Source organism: Oncorhynchus keta, chromosome 34 (assembly GCF_023373465.1).
Source record: "Oncorhynchus keta strain PuntledgeMale-10-30-2019 chromosome 34, Oket_V2, whole genome shotgun sequence".
In the NCBI taxonomy this organism is placed as follows: Eukaryota; Metazoa; Chordata; class Actinopteri; order Salmoniformes; family Salmonidae; genus Oncorhynchus; species Oncorhynchus keta.
The window spans coordinates 24850335-24857798 of NC_068454.1; positions in this window are offsets into that span (position 1 = coordinate 24850335).

Below are 7464 nucleotides of genomic sequence, written 5' to 3' on the forward strand. Positions count from 1 at the left end.
CCTTGTTCAGGGGCAGAATGACGATTTTTACCTTGTCAGCTCGGGGATTCAATCTTGCAACCTTACAGTTAACTAGTCCAACGCTCTAACCACCTGATTACATTGCACTCCACGAGGAGACTGCCTGTTACACGAATGCAGTAAGAAGCCAAGTTAAGTTGCTAGCTAGCATTAAACTTATCTTATAGAAAACAATCAGTTAATCATTTTCACTAGTTAACAACACATGGTTGATGATATTACTAGTTTTCTAGTGTGTCCAGGCTTGTAAGCATTCATTCAAACAGCACTTTAGTGCGTTTTGCCAGCAGCTCGTCGCTGTGCTTCCAGCATTGAGCTGTTTATGACTTCAAGCCTATCAACTCCTGAGATTAGGCTGGTGTAACCGATGTGAAATGGCTAGCTAGTTAGCAGGGTGCGCGTTTCAAATGTCACTCTCTCTGAGACTTGGAGTGGTTGTTCCCTTTACTCTGCAAGGGCAGCGGCTTCTGTGGAGCGATGGGTAATGCTGCTTTGAGGGTGGCTGTTGTCGATGTGTTCCTGGTTCGAGCCCAGGTAGGGGCGAGGAGAGGGACGGAAGCTATATACTGTTACACTGGCAATACTAAAGTGCCTTTAAGAACATCCAATAGTCAAAGGTATATGAAATACAAATCGTATAGAGAGAAATTGTTGTATAATAACTACAACCTAAAACTTCTTACCTGGGAATATTGAAGACTCCTGTTAAAAGGAACCACCAGCTTTCATATGTTCTCATGTTCTGAGCAAGGAACTTAAATGTCAGCTTTTTTACACGGCACATATTGCACTTTTACTTTCTTCTCCAACACTTTTTGCATTATTTAAACCAAATTGAACATGTTTCATTTTATTTGAGGCTAAATTGATTTTATTGATGTATTATATTAAGTTAAAATAAGTTCAGTATTGTTGCAATTGTCATTATTACAAATTTTAAAAAATTAAATCATCCGATTTAATCAGTATTGTTTTTTTTGGTCCTCCAATAATTGGTATTGGCGTTGAAAAATCATAATCAGTCGACCTCTACAAGAGGGCATTCTGTCCTTTGCATATGTCAAAGTAGTGCTGGAGTGGTCCCAACAGCTTTCTTCTGCCTCTTACAGTATGCTGCAAACAGCCCTTCTTCTTGTCCAAAACTATGGTCCTCTCACTCTTCCTCATCAACAAGAGGCACAGCTTGCTCAGTCCCTGTAGCATCCTGCAGAATCAGTTCTGGCAAAACATGTAAAAGCATAGCAGAAACAAAAAGGCCAGTATTAGAGTATTGGTGATGCAGTGGGTTACACTGAAAAAGTATTATTGTTGCAGTCAATTGGATTAAATGATGAGAAAAAGTTACTTTAAACTCAATATTTAGATTTCACTCTTTGTGCCACCTCCTCCTTGACCAGCACATGATGCTCCACCCACATCAGAGAAAAAGCCAGATCCAAGGCAGCTGCTTTGAGGTAGACTGGATCTGAAAAGGGGGCAGTGATTCCATCTTGAGTTCTGGCCATTTTCACATGTAAGATTCCAATAAATATTTTGTTCAAGGATGCCTGGAGACTTCTGACCAGGCCGCTCAGGAAATGGACTTGAGGCTTCCGCTGCTCCAGGTGGTGATTCAGGGACAGGACCGAGGGAACAACAGAACTGATTGTGACCATCTTCTCCCCTGTATCATATCTGTTGCTTCTCCAAATGGCATCAGGATGTCCACCAACTCCTTCAACTTATTCCACTCCCGTACTGTGAACAACAACTTCTTGTGCCCAGCCTTTTCTAAAACATGACTGATCTTTAGATCGTCATATTGGATAACTGCCTTCACTTGTCAGTGTTGAGTTCCATCTTGTGTTAACAGCAGCAGGTATGCCTCTTTCCCCAAATTCAGCATCAAACACATGAATGTTGTGCTTGTATGTAGCAGTGAGCTGATTTTTGATAACTTTGAAAGAGGAGTCATCACTTGTTTCTTTCAAGCCATCTCCCATCATCAGCTGGAGAGTGTGGGCAAAACACTGCAAGCGCTGTTTTTTTTGCAATAGCAGCATCCACTATTTGCTGGTCTTCCAGGGTTAGGTCATTCCAGAGCTCTGGGTCATCAAGGTGATCTTCGTCATGTACTTCATCTTCTTGTTCAATGGGGAAACACACCATTAATGCTTTTCTCATGTTGGCAGCATTGTCACTAATGATATTGTGAAATGTATCTTCAATGCTGTACTCACCACATATGGGCTCAAATTGCTCACAGATTCTTTCGGCCGTGTGTGGGCCTTTGAAGCGGTCACAGGCCAAGAGATTGGAATTGAGCTGTATCCTCTCTCCATCTTTCTCCATACAGTGCACAGTGACACCAAGGAACCCCCTCATCTTCCGGTCGGACCAAATGTCCACTGTGACTGAAACATGGTCTGTGTTGCTCAACTGAGTTTTCAGTTTTGAACATCTCTCTGTAGCGAGGTTCTCTACTTTTGATGTCCATGTTCTTTTTGATTTATTTCACCTTTATTTAACCAGGTATGCTAGTTAAGAACAAGTTCTCATTTGCAACTGCGACCTGGTCAATATAAAGCAATGCAGTTCGACACATAACAACACAGGGTAACACATGGAATAAACAAACATACAATCAATACAGTAGAAAAATCTATATACAGCATGTGCAAATGAGGTAGGAGAAGAGAGGTAAGGCAATAAATAGGCCATGGTGGCGAAGTAATTACAATAGAGCGATTAAACACTGGAATGGTAAAATGTGCAGAAGATTAATGTGCAAGTAGAGATACTGCAGTGCAAAGGAGCAAGATAAATAAATAAATACACTATGGGGGTGAGGTAGATTGGATGGGCTATTTACAGGTGCAGTGATCTCTGAGCTGCTCTGACAGCTGGTGCTTAAAGCTAGTGAGGGAGGTAAGAGTCTCCAGCTTTAGTTATTTTTGCAGTTCGTTCCAGTCATTGGCAGCAGAGAACTGGAAGGAGAGGCGGCCAAAGGAAGAATGGCTTTGGGGGTGACCATACCTGCTGGAATGCGTGCTACGGGTGGGTGCTGCTATGGTGACCAGTGAGCTGATAAGGGGGGCTTTACCTAGCAGAGACTTGTAGATGACCTGGAGCCAGTGGGTTTGGCGACGAGTATGAAGCGAGGGCCAGCCAACGAGAGCGTACAACGAGAGCGTTCTACAACACACTGGGCTGTACTCACTGTCAACCACTGACAGAAAGTGACGAAAACTCTTGTTTTCCACAATTGACAGAGGCAAGTTGCAATCGATAACCAGGTCGGACAGTATTGCATTGTTGATAGCTTTCTGCTGTGGATGATTCCTGCTGTACTGCCCTACACGGTTCTCCATGAACTGTGAGATTGGAGACTGTTGTGGTTCACTTGTGCCACTGTTGTTCATCTGGTATTGTTCAAATCTGTAAGCATATAAAATAAATATTGAGCGGGGCAGTAGCACAATCTTGCCTGGTCTCAATCTTGGGTGCAATGATCATGTTCTCGCACTGGCTGACTGCGTGAAGGCTCATTGATTTAATGTTATGTTAGCCTACATGCTATAGTAGCAAAGTTATATATAACTGTCGGCTATATTAGCCACGACTTACCGTTCTTTGTGCAGCTTCAAATGTCGAACAAAGTTGGAAGTTATTGGGCCTCCATGTGTAATTTTCTTCTCGCATGTTCTGCAAGTTGCAATCTGCCTTTTGTTGACTACAGCGTAGTCTGTATATACAAAAATAATAATTTGGGGTATCATCTTTCCAAGGGCTCAATCTGAATTCACCCGCCGACATTCCTCTGCATGGCCACACGCAACTTTTTCTCAGCTGGCACAATTTAATTGGCTGCTGTCCGATTCAAACTTTAATCCGTTAAATGAAGAGTTGATGCGCTGTACACTTTTTTTAATAGCATCATTTTTATATATTTGGGCTTGGGGAGGGTTATCAAGTCAGGTCGAGTCATAAGGCTCAAGTCCAAGTCAAGTCACAAGTCATTGGTGTCAAAGTCGAGTTGCAAGTCATCATATTTGTGACTCGATTCCAAGTCATGTGACTCGAGTCCACACCTCTGGAAATCTGTCTGATTAAGATCCTGATGAGTTGGAGCTTGTAGAAGGGTGTCATGGGAGAGACGCCAGGTGTTTTTTGCTGGTTCACCACCACAGTCATTGATGAGGGGCCAATGTGTTTTTCTACAGAGCACATAATGTACATGCTTTTAGTATGTTTGGTGAATAACCAATCCTCCTTACTTTAATTTCTCTGACTGAAATTCTGAGACTCATCTCGAACATCCCTGTTTATTTATTCATATGGATAACATCAAAATAGATTGAAGTTCAGAATATCTAAAAGACCACATCAGTATGACTCATTTCTGTTATGAAAGGCACAGTACAGGTTAGAATATGACGTGTGTTTGCATTGTGGGAACATTGCTCCCAGTTAGAAGAGGAATCTATGAAGCGCATATACACAGATGGCTAGCCATCCACTGACCATGTGGGAGAGTAATGATGATGAGTAATGATGGTAATGAGGAGATTACATGTTGTTAAATAGTGTAATGAGTCTGATGATATGTAAAGAGTCACTGATCCCTCATGGAGGCCTTATGGCTAGCTGGTGCACATCCTTCTGTCTTTCTGCTCCCAGGCCTGGGCTATAGGCTTTAACTTATATTGACATTAGTTGGTCATGCTACGCTTTATTCACTGACGTCTGGCGCACACACACAGCCTTGCATTTAAACTTTGGATGTGATATCGGCTGATCTTGTAACAGCAATATTGATCCCTAAGTCTTGAATAAGCCTCGATTCAGCTACCATACCAATACATTCACAGATTTCACAACACACTGTGTGCCCTCAGGCCCCTACTCCACCACTACCACATATCTACAGTACTAAATCCATGTGTATGTATAGTGCGTGTGTATGCGTGTCTGCCAATGTTTGTGTTGCTTCACAGTCGCCGCTGTTCCATAAGGTGTATGTTTCTGTTTTATAAATCTAATTTTACTGCTTGCATCAGTTACTTGATGTGGAATAGAGTTCTATGTAGTCATGGCTCTATGTAGTACTGTGTGCCTCCCATCTCTGTGAAGAGACCTGTTGTGGCATGTCTTGTGGGGTATGCATGGGTGTCTGAGCTGTGTGCCAGTAGTTCAGACAGACAGCTCGGTGCATTCAACATGTCAATACCTCTCATAAATAAAAGTAGTGAAGAAGTCAATCTCTCCTCCACTTTCAGCCAGGAGACATTGAAATGCATATTATTAATATTAGCTCTCTGTGTACAGCCAAAGGCCAGCCGTGCTGCCCTGTTCTGAGCCAATTGCAATTTTCCTAAGTCCTTTTTTGTGGCACCTAACCACAAGACTAAACAGTAGTCAAGGTGCGACAAATCTAGGGCCTGTGGGACCTGCCTTGTTGATACCCTGCTAGGTAAAGTCCCCCCTTATCTCAGCTCGCTGGTCACCATAGGATCACCCACCTGTAGCACGCGCTCCAGCAGGTATATCTCTCTGGTCACCCCAAAAACCAATTCTTTCTTTGGCCGCCACTCCTTCCAGTTCTCTGCTGCCAATGACTGGAACGAACTACAAAAATCTCTGAAACCGGAAACACTTATCTCCCTCACTAGCTTTAAGCACCAACTGTCAGAGCAGCTCACAGATTACTGCACCTGTACATAGCCCACCTATAATTTAGCCCAAACAACTACCTCTTTCCCTACTGTATTTATTTTATTTATTTATTTTGCTCCTTTGCACCCCATTATTTTTATTTATACTTTGCACATTCTTCCACTGCAAATCTACCATTCCAGTGTTTTACTTGCTATATTGTATTTACTTTGCCACCATGGCCTTTTTTTGCCTTTACCTCCCTTATCTCACCTCATTTGCTCACATCGTATATAGACTTGTTTATACTGTATTATTGATTGTATGTTTGTTTTACTCCATGTGTAACTCTGTGTTGTTGTATGTGTCGAACTGCTTTGCTTTATCTTGGCCAGGTCGCAATTGTAAATGAGAACTTGTTCTCAACTTGCCTACCTGGTTAAATAAAGGTGAAATAAATAAATGCAATAAATAAATAGTGTTGTTAAGAAGGCAGAGCATCGCTTTATTATAGACAGACTTCTCATCTAACAGGCTGACCACACCGCTCGCGTAGCAAAATACATTTAGAAATCTATGTTATTGGTTTACAGTTGCAGTTCCCTATAAGCATGCTGAAATTCTGTTGTCAACTCGTTTACTGTAAAATAGCATTGTATCTGGTCAAGCACAATTTTTTTCCAAAAGTTTACTAAGGGTTGGTAACAGGCTGATTGGTCAGCTATTTGAGCCAGTAAAGGGGGCTTTACTATTCTTGTGTAGCGGAATGACTTTAGCTGCCCTCCAGGCCTGAGGGAACACACTCTCTAGTAGGCTTCAATTGAAGATGTGGCAAATATGAGTGGCAATATCGTCTGCTATTATCCTCAGTAATTTTCCATCCAGATTGTCATACCCCAGTGGCTTGTCATTGTTGATAGCCAACAATTATTTTTTCACCTCTTCCACACTGACTTTATGGTATTCAAAAGTACAATACTTCTCTTTGATAATTGGCTCCGATATACTTGGATGTGTAGTGTCAGCGTTTGTTGCTGGCATGTCATCCCTAAGTTTGCTTATCTTGCCAATGAAAAAGTCATTAAAGTAGTTTATCATTGGGCTTTGGAATGAATGAGCCATCTGATTCAATGAATGAAGGTGCCCCAAACCTTTTTACTATCATTCTGTATATATATACTATCATTCTTTTTGTTTCTTTGTTTCATTTCTTTTCGTTTAGTTCAGTCACATGATTTCTTAATTTGCAGCACATTTGCCAATCAGTTGGGCTGCCAGACTTAATTGCCATTTGTTCGGTAAAGTTCATATTTATATCCAACAATCTTAGTTTACATTGGCGCGTTATGTTCAGTAATGTTTTGCTTCCAAAACATCCGGTGATTTTGCAGAGAGCCACATCAATTTACAGAAATACTCATCACAATAACTGTTGATGACAATACAAGTGTTATGCATGGAATTAAACTTCTCCTTATTAATGCAACTGCTGTGTCAGATTTCAAAAAAGCTTTACAGCGAAAGCACACCATGGAATAATCTGAGTACAGCACTCAGAGATCAAAACAAGCCATTATTGATACCCGCCATGTTGTGGAGTCAACAGAAGTCAGAAATAGCATTATAAATATTCACTTACCTTTGATGATCTTCATCGGAATGCACTCCCAGGAATCCCAGTTCCACAATAAATGTTTGTTTTGTTTGATAAAGTCCATCATTTATGTCCAAATACCTCCTTTTTGTTCGCGTGGTTAGTTCACAAATCCAAATTCGCACTAGCGTAGAAACATGTCAAACGATGTATAG